Here is an 18,896-nt window from a genome sequence, read left to right as displayed (position 1 = left end):
TAAATGCTTAGGGAAGACCACATCGGAACAGAGCAATGATGCAGTGATGTACCCCAGTACTACTCCAGCTTCCAGTGGTCTTTGACTTGAGGAATTAACTTCATCACCTAGAAGTCTTATCACCATGTTTAACAATCTTAGGGTTTTTTTCATTGCTTTGAACCTGTGCAAACCTTTTGGCATGTATAACATCCTTCAGCAGCAAAATCCACAGTTCAGATGCACAATATGTGAACACTTTTTTTTGTTTGTTCATTTTGTTTTGAACCTCCTGACAGTTAGTTTTGAGGCCATTCTTTCACAGACCAGAAAAGGCAACAACCACTTGGACCTTATCTGTTTTCTCAATGTCACTCATCATTTTATATATCCTATCATAGTCCCCATCAGCAGACTTTCACAGACTGAATCATTAGGTCTGCAGTCACTTATCTGGAAGTCATTCTGCAATTTCAATCATTCATGCTCCTCCTTCTGCTATCAGTTTCTGAGATCAGGAAAGTTATGGTATTTGTTTTGTTCTCTACTCCGTCTTTATCATTCCTAACACCTCTCTGCTTTTTGGTAATCACCACAGAGCACTGCACTAACATTTTCATAAAAATACAACTGCAGTATCTCTTTCCTGAATGGTGACAGCTAATTCAGGACTCTTCATAACATATATAAAGTTAAGGATATTTTTTTTTTATCTGTGTCGCTATACCTTTCTCTACAGTGAATTTAATCTGCCATTTTATCACTCTATGTCAAGAGACCTTTCTTCTTTGCAGTAAGTTTTCTTTTTTACTGCTCTGCAGAGCTTAATGCCATCAGCAAATGTAGTCACTTCCCTCTTCACTCTTTCCTAGATTGCTTACACTGAATAGCACTGGCCTTAATGCAGATCCCAGTGGAATTTCCCAGGTGAAAATCCTACACCAAGAAAACTGGACATTTGTTTGTACTTTCCGTTTCCTGTCTTTTCAACTGTTACTAATCCATGTGAAGACTTGGTTTCCTCAAGCATTTTGGAGGGATTTCTGAAACCCTTCTAAAGTCAACCTCAATCAGATCAGCTTTGTCAAGAGCACAACAGTGATTCCTTCAGGGAACTACGGCAAAGTTGTGAGACATAAATATCCCATGCAGAAGCTACACTAACTCTTCGTGAATACCTTATATTTATCCATGGCTTCACTGCCCTGTAGACACTTCAGACTCACCAGTTAGGAATTTTCCACATATTCTCCTAAGTCCTTTTAAAAACTGGCAACTCATTTGCCACCTTCTCTGGTACAGAGGCATTTCCAAGTGAGAGTTTGTATAATACAAATAATTGTCCAGCACTACCTAAATAACAGCCTCTAACTGTTCACTCACTGTCATCTGTATTTCACACTTACATCACCTTTTTCAAAATGTCACAGTAACCTTTGTTTTCCATCCTCTAAGGCATGCTTAGAAACAACATTAGGAACAATTTCACATTAAAAGAAAGGTTGTTGTTATTTTTTGTTTGTTTTGCTTAGTTTGTAATTCCTACATGAAGATGGCCAGCTGACCAAAGTGTGCCGTGACACAGCAGGTGCATTACAAACAGAAACATCAACATTTTGATGTTCGGTCAAATTTGACCTCAACTAAAGGATGGTGGTGAACATCAAAACCAGCATTTGCAGTGATAAAAATCACATAAACAGTGATCAACATCCATCTGTGGGGGAATTTGCATGAAAATAACTCAGCAATGATAAAAACATAACTATTAGGAACTACAAGTCTGATCAGTTGTAAAGTGCAGGTACCTTCTGATTTTAAGTCTTAGGTTTTGTTAAGAAAATCTAAGGGAGAAGAATAGAAAATTTTCAGTGTTACAACTTTTAGTGATGTTTAGGCATCAAGCGCTCTATTTTGTACACTTGAAATGCCATCTCCTTTCAGTAATCTTCACTATTGTAATTAAAAAAAAGAAATTAGTACAACAAGAAAATTGGTACAAGAAGTGCTTCCCATTGAAGTTTCACTGTTGACATTGTGTTATGGCAGACTTAGGACTCAGCACAATAGAACTGTGTCAGAAGTAAAACTGTATGTATGTGTTCTTAGGAGGGGGTTTTGTTTGTGTTGGGCTTTTTGGTTTTGTTTTTGTTGGTTTGTTTGTTTTTTAAAGAGATAAGCTGCTGTGTATCCTAATGAAATGGTATTGGCATTTGTTATAAATGAAGGTGATATCCACATAACTTATTGAATTCTTATGTGTGTTTTACCTCCTTATGTAATTAAACCATACATGTCTCTTCTTCTAACAATCTGACCCACACAGCTTGTTAATAAAGTGTTTCCAACTTTCCTCTCTGCAGGCTTCCTCCCAAACCTAGTTCTCCAATGATCAATGCAACCCAACATGAGACCAGTAATAACTCAAAATTTAACAGTATTCTGAAGAAAGGAAAAGAAAATTGCACTAGATCAGATAGATGGAAAGTTTTCGTTCCACCAGTCTAAGAAAGCCACTTCCTTCCTTACTGTCAGGATCTTATTTACAAACTACTTTCTTCCGTTTTCAAGTAGCTGGACATCAATACTGTGATGCATGTTGTGTGCAGCAACTATGTTTAAACATGTTTGAAGATTCAGTAAAATTATGGCATTAAAGAAGCCTACCTTTTCACACAGAACAGTACAGCAATTAAAGCCAATTTTAGAAGCGTGTTTAAGATGATGTATTCCCTTTCACTTGCAGAGCAAGGATACCCAGGGAAGAAGAATGACTTACAGAATACATAAGTTAGCAACTAGATTAAATTAAACTAGTTTGACTGAGAGTCTAAAAACTGCATGAACACACTTTAAATGATAAAATTGTTCACACAGATTCAAAGAACAGTTTTATTAAGCCAGCCTATTTATAGAATATTATAATACAAAGACATTTCCTGAAGGGATTTTAATGACTAATTGCATAAAGTAATATAGAAAATTGTATCTTAGTTATATATAACAATATAAAGTCTCTTCTTATAAATGGTGTGCAAACTAGAGTAACTGTAGATGCACATTCAAATCTATTAGCTTTTTGCATAGGGTGAAGATTCAATATTTTTTTACGATACATGGATGATAAGAAAGATAATTCATCACAAAGGGAGTCAACAAATCAGAGTAATCACACTTCTTACTGCCTAATTTAAAAGTGTAGGATTTTGTATCACACAGTATCACAGTATGTTAGAGATTGGAAGGGACCTCAAAAGATCATCTAGTCCAATCCCCCTGCCAGAGCAGGAACACCTAAATAAGGTTACAAACACCTAAACAATGTAGGCATCTCCCTGAATTGAATGCCCACAGTTAAATGAGCCTAATCTGCCCTATAGTCCAGCCATGTCTTCCCATCTTCCCAGCCAACAACAGACAATGGTGTAAGACAGCAACACAAGCTTTTGTAGAATTAAGTCATTTTTGAAGTATCTCTGTAGAAATGCTAGGAACATAAATGGAACCTGTTTTGAAAGGACCCCCAAAGGTAAAGTCTCTCATAGCCTTATCTCTCACATTTCTTTAACCTCTGATAACAGCTGATAGATGCAGAGCAGACTTGTGAACCTGCAGCAGGTAGCACTCAATCAAATCCCCTTTCCTGGGACATCTGACTACAACTGTCTCCTTTTGTCTACCTATTGAGTATCAGGCAGTGTGAAGCTCACCTAATTTGACTCCTTATACATAAAGCAGTAAGGTGTTATTACAAATTGCAAATACACTGGAATGAATTTCAAGGAAAAAAAACAACACATATTCATGATTAATAGACCGCTAGACAGTCAATTACTAGTATCTTTCTATTTTATTGGAGTTTTAAACACAAAACTGACATTAGTAACCTCCATTCAGACTGCCTAGAGTAACCTCTACTCAGAGTGCTAGCTATTTGGAATTACTGACTCCCACTGAGTTGTCAAAGATTGACAATTCTGTAATTTCTCATTTCAGTTTGACAAAAATGAATTCGAATGTTTCGTGAACACTCCTTTGCAAGCTGTGATATTATCAGCTCCATAGAAAAATTTCTGCAAAAGAATACAAAGAATAGGAAGCAATCAGGGACTAATTGTGAATCTAAGACTAAAAGAAAATTGAGTAATGTAAGCAACAGAATACAAATGTAAAGTGTGTTACTGCAGCAAAGAGAAGGGCAGCCAAAATGCAGAATGAATTAGTGCAGGCAAATCAATCTAGAGAAAATTGGATGCATTATAACAAGTAATGAAAAGAACAAAATTAGAGACAATGAGGGACTTCTAATAAATGAGGGGGCTGCTGAAATTAATGAGACACATCAAATGGTTGAAATATTGCACAGCTTTATACAAACAGTGAGGCAGGTTGAAAAAATATAAATATAAAAACTTTATATTTTCTGTGAGGCAAGTTGAGAACAGAACTGGCAAGTTATCAAGTGGTAGAGAGATGTAATGCATTATATTGACTGTAGGTATGAGAGAACTTTTAAACATGACCATATATACCCAAGAACTTCTGAACTCAGGAGAGAGGTATTTTTTTTTCAAGACATGAAAGCATTGAGAGATACCAAGCTGTAGAAGAAAAGAAGGGTAAATACGGTACCATTTCAACAAACACAAAAAATTTCTTGAGATTATTTGGTAAGTAAATTCAGCTTCAGTGACGGGCCAAATAATGGAACTAAACCTTTTTCTGTGCAGGAGGTGAGCAAGCTGCGATTTGGAAACATCCCAGGTTATAAATTGTACCCAAACACCATTTTAAACATACTTTTCAGTAGGGGGGTGGAGGAGACACAATTGGAAATGTATTTTTTTTTTAATTATTTAATAGACTCCTTTTGAATTTCAATTCACATATGCGTGATAGTATTGTGTTAAGTCACCAGAAAACAAAAATCTAAATTAGGAAAAGAAGACTAATGGTCATATCCATCGGGGATTTGCCTGAATGGTTTCAAATTTTGAAAGTCAATTGGTGGAAAGCAAATAAAGAATAATGATAAAACTAATGTTAATTGATTTGAGGTGGTGTATCAGGAAATGCAAGCATTACATCTACACTTAAATATTTTCCTAATTATAGGAAGCATAAACCTGACTTTTCCTGACAAATGTCATGTATTCTGCATGTCTTGCCATTACTGAGTTGGCAGAGAAGTGAAACAGCATAACAATTAAGATTACCAGAAAAAAATATATATTAGGAAATACTGCAAATACCAGAAACAACAAAATAACAAGGCAGAAGATAAATAGCCCAGAGGCAGGCGGAAGAAACTGAAAAATCCCAACAAGAAATTCAAAGTATCTTTCAGAAGTCTGATTTTTCATGGCCAAATCATGGCAAAATTGTTGCTGAGAAAACTAAAGAGGTGAGGAGCAGATATTACATGTCTTCCATCATCAATCCTCCTGGCAACCTTAGCCTTGACTTTGCTATTCAAAATCCCTCACATCTGCCATGATCCCTGTGTTTCATGCATAGCCCCCATATTCTTTGCCTGTTGATATGGTTGCCCTGTCCTTGCTCTGCCAATCAACTCTACAAGGGTGAAATGTGAGTTACAACAAAGTAGAAATAATAATACTTCTAGAAAAAATAATACTTCTATTCTTGTCTTTGACATTATGATCTTAGTCAAATAGCATTCTGTGAATTTCCTCACCTTTGCAACAGATCTGAGGGCTTAGTAAAACAAGAAGGACTTTCAGATGGTGTTTCGAGAATCAATTGCTACATATAGAAGACTTAACCATTGTGTTAGAAGTACTACAGAATCCCAGAAAACAGTAACCTTCTGCCCAGTCAATACACACAACTCTGCTTTTGGCATGGGGATTCTTGTTTGGATTTAGCTGCCTGTTCAACCCATTGTCACTACATGCACTATTCAAATCACCTTATTTATTCATCAGTGTTCAGAGAGAAGTCTAAAATCAGCACAGTTAGAATATGACCTTTTTTCAGCTCACATAAATAATGTCATGAGATTGTATTTCTGCTCTCTCTGATATGAATAGTTTCATGAAGCTTTCAGAACTTTTGCAGTCAAACACAACATCTCCCTAAGTGGCTAAACAACAAAAATAGCAAGTCAACCTCCAACTAGCAAAATGCTAGAAAAAGTGAATCTGACCTATTTACTCAATGAAAAGGATATTAGTAGTACTTGTAATCCTCATTGATACTGACAGGAAATGTAAGATTTCAAGAACAGGATGGAAAAAAAAAAAAAAAAAAAAAAAAAAATGATCATTTTACCCTAGTACTAAGTGAACCACTGCTGTCTACAGCTTTTATTTTACCCAGAGAGATCAAAATACTTTACAGGTATTTATGCAAGAATTATCTCTGCTTCACAGATGAAGTATGTGAAACAGATTCTGGTGACTTGTTCACCAGCTTTACATCAAAGGAATGTTGGAATTCTAATTCTGGCTGTGTAATTCTCTGCTGCATGATCTTGACAAAGTTGGATCTAACTTTGAAGCTGGTCCTGCTTTGAATGGGAGGTCAGACAAAATGACCTCCAGACATCTTTTCCAATCTAGTAGTATTCTATGATTCTAATTTGCTTTGCATCTTTCAGCTTCCCAGCCTGAACATACAAATCATTATGCAGACTTCAAACCTCAGATACAACATATTGCTAGGCTCTGCGCAAAGTCACTGCTTAATCAAGAACCTACTAGGACATAGAATTTTAAATAGCAAAATCTGCTCCTTAGCATCTGAGCACCATAATGTCTGTGGAATGACAATTGAATATCATTACCAATTTTAAACTAAGTGCTAGGACATAGCATACCATCATCCACTACAGCACAGGATACCCAGCTGTTCTCAATTAGAAGAAAGCACTCCTTGACTTCACGAAATGTAAATAAGGGTATCATATTTGAAATAAACAAGATATGTCCAGCAATAAAGATCACAAATCCAGTTTTAAAAAATGAATTTCATAAAAGAATTCCAAATTTCTCTGCTAGTATTTGAAGGGGAAGATATCTCTTGCGCTGTAGTTTTGTACAGATGTCCATCAGCATTCTGTCATAAAGTTGATTGTTTTTTCTCCTCTGAGGAAACAATTTGAAAGCTTAGAAAATATTAGTTGAGAAGCAGGATAGAATAGATATATTTTACAGCAAAGAGGCAGATGACATCATAGTAGGTAGTTTGACATAAAGAGCTGAAAAAGACTGCCGAATACCTTGTTACGCAACCAGCAGCATTACAAAAATACAAAAACAAAATTACTTTGAATTCAACTAATACATTGAAAATCAGTACACAGAGTGGCTGATACCAGTGCCTTTTTGATATCATATTGCTCTGAGTAAGTGGTTTTTACTGCAGCTCTGTAAAATAATGACTTTTTTTTTTTTTTAAACAAAACATCTCTGACCAGTTGCCTTGCAAGTCTTCTATTTTTGTTGATGTAGCTGTGTTTTCATAATCATCTCATTTGCCTTTTGGCAAGGACAATACATCTTCTGATTTGTCTAGTGCCAGGGGTTTTGCTGACCATGCTCTAACATCGACATTCTTGTTTTCTTGCTGCTTTCTCTGCAACATTTGAAAAAGATTCTTAAATCCTTGCAACTACAACTTTTTTTTTTTTTTTTTATGAGATGAAAAAGAAGTTTGGTATGTGTGCAATACTTCTCCATTTACAGCCAAAAATCAATTATGGGTCATGATGTCTTTTAAGCTACAACCTTTTGAACTTGGGAGCACTTGATTAAATACTTACTGTCACCTACAGTCTTCTCTTCTACGAAAAGCTACTGCTCTGCAACAATCAAGAAAAGCAAATCTGTAAATCTACTCAAACATCACAGTTCAGAATCTGCTGTAGTTGATTAATTCACCAGCAAACACAATACCACAGCTAGTACCTTAGGTAGGGAACAGAGGGAGCTGAAGAGCTGACAGGAAAAGTAAGCTTTTTCAGAAACAAAGACAGATGGTGAAGTAGCAGCTTAAAGCACCAGAGGTAAAACTGACAGAACCTGCAAGAGCCTTTGTTTGTTTTTAAAACACACACACAAGCTCTGTTTCCTTTGGGAAGAGGAAACACGGATGTTTCTCCTGCAACGTGCCTCTGGTTCCTTTGCAGAAACAGCTACCTTGTGCCACCGCCACTAGGGCCTCATTCAAAAGAAACTATTAACATCCTTTGTGCCTTTGGGGTTTTTTTAATACCTACATGCCCTCTGCTTTCCATCAGATAAAAAACAACCCAAGGAGCAATGAGCTGCAAAAGAGAGTCTGAATGTTTGCTAGCACCAGCAGTCAGAGAAAGGTTTGGTGGTTTGCTTTGGGTGTGGGGTTTTTTGGGGTTTTGTGGGTTTTTTTGGTTGGTTGGTTTTTGTGGGTTGTTATTTGGATTTTTTTTGTTCTTAGCAATGCTTAACTACTATTTCCATTCAGTTGTTCACTTAACTTGCTGTATGGATATGATTTCTAAATAAGGACCAACTCACTTGTTTTGTTTTCCTCTTGGTCTGCTGCCATTGTAAATAGTTCACAATATGCAAAACTGAGAAGACAGTTCTGGGTCTAGGGGTCTAGGAAAAAAGAGGTATGAGTTCTAGCCCTGGGAGTTTCACCACACAGGATTGCTATAATAATTCCCTTTTCTAAAGGGAAGATAAGATGACCTTTCTTCCTCCTTCCTATCTGGCCTGCTCCAGAGTTAAACTTTGGGTATGTATCATTGTATGTATACTTACATAAGTCTGATCTAGTTGATGATGTCCTTGCTCATTGCAAGGGGGCTTGGACTAGATGATCTTTAAAGATCCTTTCCAACCCAAACCATCTTATGATATGTTTAAGAACACTTCTTCCAGCTTATTACTCTCAGGAAGAGCCAACATGCTTGTGCAATAGCAATAAGACAATAAGAAGTCACCTGACATCTTCCAAATGTTATTTTTCTGAGTTGCACAAAGAAATAGGTCTAGATTAATCAAATTCAGCAAGTTATGTTGACGCACGCATCCCCAAATAGCCTTTCCTTATGCCCTTTTTTTTTTTTTTTGGACCAGACGCACACAACAAAACCTCTATTTTCAGTACATAACAGCAAACAGTCTGAGATAAGGCTAGCTAGATCAAATGTGAGCTAGAGATTTCTACAGTTGTGCATCTCGCAACCCTTCCTAGGTTATATTTAAGGAATGTCCAATTATTTGTTGTGAACCAGCCTAATCCACAACAGAACTGAAGCATGACAGCAATAGGTCACACAGTATTCCTCAGTGACAGAGATACAAAGATACAACAGTCAAGCAATCTGTTCTACAAGAATCTTTAAGACAACAGCGGAGGGTTTTTTATTCTGTTGGTTTTGGGGGCTTGGTTGGGGTTTTTTTCTGGGGTTTTTTTTGTTTGTTTTCTTTTTCTTTTTCTCTTTCTCGTTCCTTTTTCCTTTTTTTTTTTTTTTTTCCCCCTAATAGACAAAGAATTGTACCCCAGAAAGTTAGATTTAAATTTTCATTTTCGCTACTGTTAAATGCTTTGGGTAGCAAATGCATTCTTCAACAAAAGCAACAAAAAAGGAAGAAACTAAACTGTATAATAGGATACAAACATGATTAGCTGAAGAACCAACATGCATTTGGAAATTATGTTCTTTTCATATTTGTTCCTTGCTTCTAACACCACCAACATTTTCTTTCTGCAAATATTAGCCTACACAAATATAAAAGTTATATTTCTAAAACGAGCAAAAATTCTCCACATCCCCACATTATCCACAAGATGGCAGTGGTGCCATCAGTCAGAATAACCTGACCAAACCGATTGTCAGTACAACCTCTCTTTCCCTGACTACACATATAGCTGTCAGAAGATGGTATTTTACTCATATACAGACAAACCCCTCACCATTCGGCAAATGGCTGAGCAGTACTTAACACGCTGTAATAATGAATTTCACAGGCTAACAACTGACAGCCAGATTGGAGAAGGCTGTTTGGGGTTTCTTCTGTGAATGCACTGGCCTTCGAATCTCCTAAAAAAATTACTAATAATTATAGGCTTCACCTCTAGTGCAATGAGTAATGTAAAGGCTGCTGAATTGGTGGGTTTATCCCCTGTAGCCAGCTGGCTAGCTATCCAAGACTCACTGAACAGCTTAATTCACACTGGTGACATATTATAATGTTCAAATAGCATCCTGTGTATTTGTATGCAGCACAACAACGGCATGATTGTGCATGTGTTACAATGTGTATACTAGTTTGATATGGCTATTGCAGTGAACAATAGTTGTGAATACAAAACAGCATATTCTGCCAGCTATAGCATAAACTCCTCACACATCCTCAGTTTTCATTCACCCTGCTGTTGTTGCTCATGCTAACAAGATGAAACTTTCACAATGGCCTACAGTTATATTTTCATTTAGCTGTACAGATTTTCACTGTCCAAATTAAATCATGTTTTACCTGAAAAATAAGGAACTATCACTGTGTTAGTCAAAGGATCAAGTCATAGAGAATATTTCTGCTATTGTGAAACTATCACCACTCTGCTTCTCTTTCATTACCTACCCATCTATCTTCAATCTAATGCAGAGTTGATGCCACCATTTTTTCTCCCAATTAAAAAATTCTTCCTTTGGGAAAAAAAAAAAAAATCCAGCATCAATCAAGCAAGAACAGGATTATTACCTTTTATTTGCAAAAGTTTTCCGTAAGAAACACTTCACAAAATAAGTATTAGTCCTCTATTCTTCTGCTTTAATCCACAGCATTTTCTGACAATAGATGTTCAAGGACAGACAATATTGACCTACAGTTTCAGAGGTTACTAAGTCTCTGAGAATTTCCTGCTCTACAGTAAATGAACAGCAGAATGGCAAAAGTTCTACCACGTTCATAGCACAGTTGCTTTCTTACTACACAAAACAAAAATGTCACTGGGCAATACAAATGTTCAATTGGAAAAAAAAAAATAAAATAAACTAGAAGGATTTTCATAGTGTGATAACAGAAAACTCTCATGATTGATTTGCTGGTAATGATCAGATATCAAAAGAGAAAACCAGATGAAAATATTTACATTTGCACACCAATCAAGTATATATCATCTCAGCTAGCATAAACCTATCTTACATTGGACCATAGTATATTACTATATGAACCACTGAAATAGAACAGTTATTTCACTTGTATTTGGACTTTGAATGAACTAGTATGCTTATAGTCTTTTTTACCCCTGCATGTCTTGCTAAATTTGAATTCCTCTTATATAAGAATAGAATTACAAACTAGCACAATTTAAACTGCTTTAGTATATGCCCTTGTTAAGCAGATTAATAGCCTAATTCCCTGTTATCTGCTCTGGCTAACTACCAGTTTCCAGGTGTTACAGTTTTCTGTCCTATAAAGTAGTACACACACTAAACCAGTATTTATATACAAATATATATACACAAAAATATATACACAAATATATGTAGACAGAGATAAAACTTTCAGGCTTTTATAAAAACCTGTGATAGCTACCAGATTTCCTAAGAGCTGTCCAATAGAAGAGAGTAAAAGTTCCTAGAAAGTTGTTCTCCATAGATTTTTCTCACATTTAAAATTCACCACTACCTTGCACAAAATCACCAAGGGAAAGAGGGGACATTGAACACCTGTGTGTACATAACTAAAAAAAAAAAAAAGAAAAAGAGCAGCAGTGAATGTTTTGTTCCCAGAACACTTTATTGCAACTCTTGTGTTTGTCAGTTGTATTTTGGTTCCTGTTCTGCAAACAGTTGGGACAGTGAATGAATTACCATTTGCATGCACACCCTTTCAAGACAAGGACTTTGGACTGTAAGCTCTGAGTTTAGGACTAAGTCCTTTCAGTGTACATGTGGCACTTAGCACACTGTCCTTATGGAAAGAAATAAGTAAGGGACAGAACTGAGTACCTCAGGCACAGTTTCCTCCTTGCTTCTACAGAACCTAAGGGTTATATTGCTTTAAAATCTCCCATCTCTGATATATGAGAAAGTTCATAATGAAAACAGGATTCAGACTCCTCGAGTTCATAGAATCATAGAATAGTTAGGGTTGGAAAGGACCTTAAGATCATCCAGTTCCAACCCCCCTGCCATGGGCAGGGACACCCCACACTAAACCATGCCACCCAAGGCGTCATCCAACCTGGCCTTGAACACCGCCAAGGATGGAGCATTCACAACCTCCCTGGGCAACCCATTCCAGTGCCTCACCACCCTCTCAGTAAAGAATTTCTTCCTTATATCAAATCTAAACTTCCCCTGTTTAAGTTTGAACCCGTTACCCCTTGTCCTATCACTACAGTCCCTGATGAATAGTCCCTCCCCAGCACCCTTGTAGGATTCTCTGAGAATCTCTGAGAACGCTCTGAGTTCTCTGAGAAAGCTTGATTCAGAATTAAACTCGAGCCCCTGGCTTTTCTACAAGGAAGAAAAATAATCAGAATTACTTTTGTTTCAAAATCAGGCCTCAGCAAATATATTGAAAACTCTGGAACAGCGCAAGGTTACTTTGTGCCTATAGCCGTACTTATTCTTTCATCAGCAGCTAGCTTCTCATGATCTCCTGTGCCCCTCAGCTGGAAGTATAACTGAGCATTATTCCTAATAGTCACAACTGACCTTGAAATTATTTAGCTTAAGGTTTTGCCTTCTCAAGCATGATAGTTGCCTGCACTTGATAATCTTTATGCAAATACTTTAATTCTATATTCTTTCCAGCTCCCTACAAAGCAGCACAGACCACTACCGTTCTGTAAGAAACATGCTGCAAGCCCAGTCAAATTGTTCAATTTCTAGCCCATACACACTACCAGGACCCGACAAACTCACCAGATTTCCTCCACGTATCTCTCATGATTTGGTTATTTACTGATAAAACAGATTTTTTCCTCCTCCCAGACCTGTCAGGATGAGTGATCCTAAAGGAAACAGCAAAATAAAATGTCATAAGGTAGCAGTAGTCTCAATCTAAGTAATCTGTAGAGAAGATATGTGATATTCACATTACTGCCAATAATTAAGCCCCAAAGCAGCACTTTATTATTTTATTAAGGCCAAAAGTTCAATTTGTCAAAGTCCCAGCACGAGCTTCCACTATGCTGTCTGTAGTAGTAAAGAGATATAATTCTGCTGCTAATGTAAATGGTTTTGCTGGCACCAAGCAGTCAAATGTATAGATTTCTTGTCAAAGCTACAAAGAGTACTAAAACATGCAAACAAAAGTATGACTGATACAGAACAAGCATGTGAAGATTAAAGGAATATTTCACAAAACTGTATCTGTTTTTCTTTTAAAGATTAAAGCAAGATTCTTATCAAATGAAAGCCAAATGACTGCTTTCTCTTTTCTGTACAGGAGCTAACCCTGTTGACTTAACTTGATTTTGTATTGTGCTGCGAACAGACAGAATACTTTTTCTAAACTTAACTAAAACTTTTGCTTGTTATTAGGACCAAAATACCACCATACCATTTCCAGTAAATCTGGCAACACACGTACAATATTCACACCATAATTACTAGAGCAGTCATCTAAACCTAGAAAGCCAGACTGGGTTTGGTCCCTCAGCTCCAAAACCACACTTATCTTTGGATGCAAGAATTCTCTAACAGAATTTATTATGGCTCTAAGCTAAAACCAGTCTTCAGTGATGTGCACAGAGCAAATGTTTCATAAAAAGGATGAAACCACTCTAAAGGGATAAAACTTGGTCTTCTCAGTAGCTAGCTAGGCGACAGATCCTTAATTAATGCTACAAAATTCCCATCAGTAACTTCTGCAACCCTTCTTAATTGTGTCCATCACTGTATTGGTACAGTACAATACAGAACAAGAAAACGCTCTGACACTTTACAAAGGCTGTTACTGGGAATAACACCATGACCTAGGACTTCCACAACCAAGTAGCAACAAGGGTAAGGCCCTTACACAGGCTTCCAAGTCAAGATATGCACCCAAAACATGACCGTGTTCAGCCTAGACAAACAACACACATCAGTAATAATAGCTTGCTTCCTCTTTGGAAAGAATTAAAATTTAATTATTCTATATGAGAATATAGGGCCCATTCAGCTATTGCTCATTCACAGAATCACAGAATCACAGAATCCCAAGGATTGGAAGGGACCTCAAAAGATCATCTAGTCCAACCCCCCTGCAAGAGCAGGGTAACCTAGAGTACATCACACAGGAACTTGTCCAGCCTTGCCTTGAATATCTCCAACGTAGGAGATATTCACACAACCCCCCTGGGCAACCTGTTCCAGTGCTCTGTCACTCTCACAGTAAAGAAGTTTTTCCTGATGTTCACATGGAACCTCTTATGCTCCAATTTACACCCATTACCCCTTGTCCTATCACTGGACATCACTGAGAAAAACCTAGCTCCATCATTCTGACACTCACCCTTTACATATTTGTAAACATTGATGAGGTCACCCCTCAGTCTCCTCTTCTCCAAGGTAAAGAGACCCAGCTCCCTCAGCCTCTCCTCATAAGGGAGATGTTCCACTCCCTTAATCATCTTTGTGGCTCTGCACTGGACTCTTTCAAGCAATTCCCTGTCCTTCTTGAACTGAGGGGCCCAGAACTGGACACAATATTCCAGATGCGGCCTCACCAAGGCAGAGTAGAGGAGGAGGAGAACCTCTCTTGACCTACAGACCACACCCTTTCTAATGCACCCTAGGATGCCATTGGCCTTCTTGGCCACAAGGGCACATTGCTGGCTCATGGTCATCCTCCTATCTACCGGGACCCCCAGGTCCCTTTCCCCTTCACTACTTTCCAGCAGGTCAACCCCCAACCTGTACTGGTACATGGGGTTGTTCCTCCCCAGATGCAAGACTCTACACTTGCCCTTGATGAAAATATTAAACAGCACTGGTCCCAGCACCGACCCCTGAAGGACTCCACTAGTCACAGACCTCCAGCTAGATTCTGCCCCATTGACCACAACTCTCTGCCTTCTTCCTTTCAATCAGTTCTTGATCCACCTCACTACCTGATCATCAAGCCCACACTTCCTTAGCTTATCTATGAGGATGCTGTGGGAAACAGTATCAAATGCCTTACTGAAATCAAGAAAGACCACATCTACCGCTCTACCATCATCCATCCACCTAGTTACTTCCTCATAGAAGGCTATAAGGTTGGTCAAACATGACTTCCCCTTGGTAAAACCATGTTGGCTACTCTTAATGACCCCCTCATCCTTGATATGTCTAGAGATGGTGTCAAGAATAAGTTGTTCCATCACCTTTCCAGGGATGGAGGTAAGGCTGACCGGTCTATAATTACCCAGGTCCTCCTTCTTGCCCTTCTTATAGACTGGCGTGACATTTGCCATCCTCCAATCCTCAGGCACCTCTCCTGTTTCCCACAACTTACCAAAGATGATGGAGAGTGGCCTAGCAATGACCTCCACCAGCTCCCTCAGCACCCGTGGGTGTATTCCATCCGGACCCATCGATTTATAGATGTCCAGATTGCTTAACTGATCCCTAACCCAATCCTCATCTACCAAAGCAAACTCCTCCTTTATCCTGACTCCTTCTGGGGCTATAGGAATCTGGGGCCCCCGGGGAGAGACTGCAGGAGTAAAGACAGAGGCAAAGAAGGCATTCAGCACCTCTGCCTTCTTTATATCCTCTGCACCATTTTTTTTCCTCATTAAATATTGCATCTGATGGTGTTCAGGTGAAAAAATGATGAAAGGCTACATTTGTCTTCCTTGCAGATTAGACAAAACTGATCAATAGTTCATTCTCCTTTTTTCCCTTCTGTGTTTCCAAGTGGTGCATCTCCACCTTGGAGTAGAAATTAATCCCTAAATACACGACTTCATACTTTTACACCTCCACTTCATTTCACTTCTCCAGTCTACAAGGTATTACTATAAAGCAGTACTACTACTAGCTAAATATGCTATGCTACCTCGCTGCCCTATCCCATTTCTGGAGGTGAGGGTTAATATTCAACCAAGATCATTCCCCAGGTCAAATCTGCACAGATATTTGTACCTGCAAAAACAAGGGTGGCAACCCCAGGTAGTTAGGAAAAAAACATCTAGGATCAAGGCTGTAGATGAGAGAATTTTGTGTAGCTTGGTTTGTTTCAGTAATTACTGTATTATAAAATTACATTAAAAAAAAAAAAAAAAATCCGTGAGTGGTCCATTTGTTTCAAAATACATACTGTCTCATTCTTGTTTTCATCTCCAGTTTCCATATATTTCATCAGTGTCATTCATCAGTGAACTTTAGACCTCTCTGCTGAAATAGCTATCTCAGAAAGCACAATTAATTTTTCATTTTTAAGTATAGTGGTAATTTACTATGACAAATAACTGTTGTCACTGATCTTCGAAAGACTTTATTTAACTTCTGAAATAACATAATTCTTCAGGGTCTTTTTTCAAGATCTTACATTTTTCCTATTTTTAAGACTGTGTGACTAACTGTACTTTTAAGTAAGACAACAGATTTAATGATCCATTTAATCCTGGATCATGTGTTGTTCGACCAGACTAATAGCAACTAACCAGACTGCCATTTCTACTGAAATTCCAAAATTTTGATGTATTGAAACAGCAACAGATGGAATTAAAATTATTAATGATTATAGAAAAATAATGATAGGGTTAACAGCAAAAAGGTAATAGATATGCTCTAAGAACCCAAATGACTTTGTTCTAAATGAGCTAAAAATAGATAAGTAAAAGAGGCATTTTTTTTGTCTGTAAGTCATGACTTTTTTCTCTTCAAATTATCCATTTTGGGGGGGGTGACAGCTAAAATTATGCTGAAGTTCAATAATATAAAATAGAATATATAACGTAGTTGATTCACATTAAACATATCAAGCAGTCTTGTTGATGCAAGACTATATGCAAAATGTCTTTAATACTTTTTTGGATTACAGAAGCTGAATTGTTAGATTGGTAAATACAATATGATAATTTACTAGTAGAAATTAGACTTCTCAGGTGTTACAGAACATATAATCTGATGACAAATGCTGTACGTTTCTACAAGGGTAATAAATTGTTACTACTTCTATCCACGTCCAGTGGCATAGGATAGTCAGAATTCCTCTCATATACCTTCTTGTTTTGCCATATGCAAAGCCTGAGTCATACAAATTAATGTAGCTCTCTTAAACAGCTGGCAAAAACAAAATTCACAAATATCGTGCAGTGTAGATTCATTAATGAAGAAGTACAATGAGTAGGTCTTCTAATGCCTCCTCCTTTTTAGGCTTTCAGCTGTTTGTCCTTTAAGCTTTTATTTGGAAACTTTCACTTTCAAAGCAATGCTGAATCACATCTGGAGATTTTGATGAGAAAGGGAACATGAAGACCTTTCTATATGCCTCCAATATAAGAAATTCTGAGTTAGGCATTTATTTATATCATAAACACACATACTCAATTTATTTAATGTGGCAATCTGTTCAAATTTGAATGGATGCAGATCATGATGTCATGTCATTGAGCAATCACTGATAACTAGGAACTGATTTTTACTGGAGTGCAAAAAGACTGTGATCTTCTGGAGTTGGCTTCAGAAGGAACCTATTGGGAAGGTATCCTAACTCCTCCAATATGTTCAGTATATCACAAAAACTAAGTTTATGTGAAGTAGTTATTTCTTTTGAGAATATTTTACAACTTCGTTCATGCTGCACTGGATAGAGGTGGCATCCCACTTCGTTCATCCACTCCCACATCAGGGAAAATGGGACATCAGTAAAATGGGACAAATTGCTAGAGAATTTCTGCAGGAAGATGCTAATCTGGAAGAAAATATAACTGGGTATAAAAAAAACCACATTCCTTTGAGCAAACCACTGGTCGATATGAAATCTCACCCATGAAGAGGCCTTAAATTTAGAACCTCGCTCGAAATGGTTTTGGTACATCTGAGTCTTCCTTGGTACAGCAAATTGAAATAGAACATACTGTGAGGATCCTTCCAGCTCTACATTTTTGTTTCAGGTTCAATATTGGTTTTATAGGGCTTTTATTCATACATTTTTACTATTTTCAGAACTCTTAAGTGGATGCTCAGAAACAGTACTCTTAAAGATATATTAAAGGACAATGGAATTCTTTGGGAAGTGTACACAGCTGTTTAACAAGTAGCCTCTGTATGACATTTTCATCGTCTATTAAAACAGGTGAATAACTCTGAGGTCTTTTGAATACACATTTACCATAGCTTATCACAGATAACAGATTCACATTTCTCTGTGATACATTAACATGTACTAAGATAATTTAATAGTCAATGAGTCTTAGACTCACATTCCCACTAATCAACAGGTGTTAATGTGACAAGAACATCCCTGTGGGCTAAAGTATCTCTTATGCCACTTGTGCTGATGTGTTTCTTTTACATGTTTTATTTCTGTATAGTTGTCTATATTGACATCCAAAGAATACTAGAAGCAAAAAATTGTTGGTCCCAGTCTGACTTCTCTGCTACTTGAGCAGGTTGTTTAAACTTCATTTCCCATTTTATGCATCTATGAAGTAGGGTACAGCATCTCATAGGGATGCTGAGAGATTACTGTTGTATGAATACTTTAAAAGCATTTTCACATTCTTAGCTGAAAACAAATCATTACAAATAACCATTAAATTGTTTAAATACTCAAAATTGATGAATCTGGTGCTACAAGTAAACATTTTGTTATTTAATTATTCAAAGAATATTTCATCTTGAGCCAACAGACCCAAGTTCATAGTGGGTTTTTTGCTTCTTTAACAAGATTATATATTATAATTTCCAAGGTGAAATCAATGAGCTAACTGCAAAGGTCAGATATATATATAAGTTCTTCTAAAACTATTCA

Source organism: Psittacula echo (genome assembly GCF_963264785.1).
Source record: "Psittacula echo genome assembly, chromosome: 1".
Classification (NCBI taxonomy): Eukaryota; Metazoa; Chordata; class Aves; order Psittaciformes; family Psittacidae; genus Psittacula; species Psittacula echo.
This window is presented reverse-complemented; position numbering follows the sequence as displayed.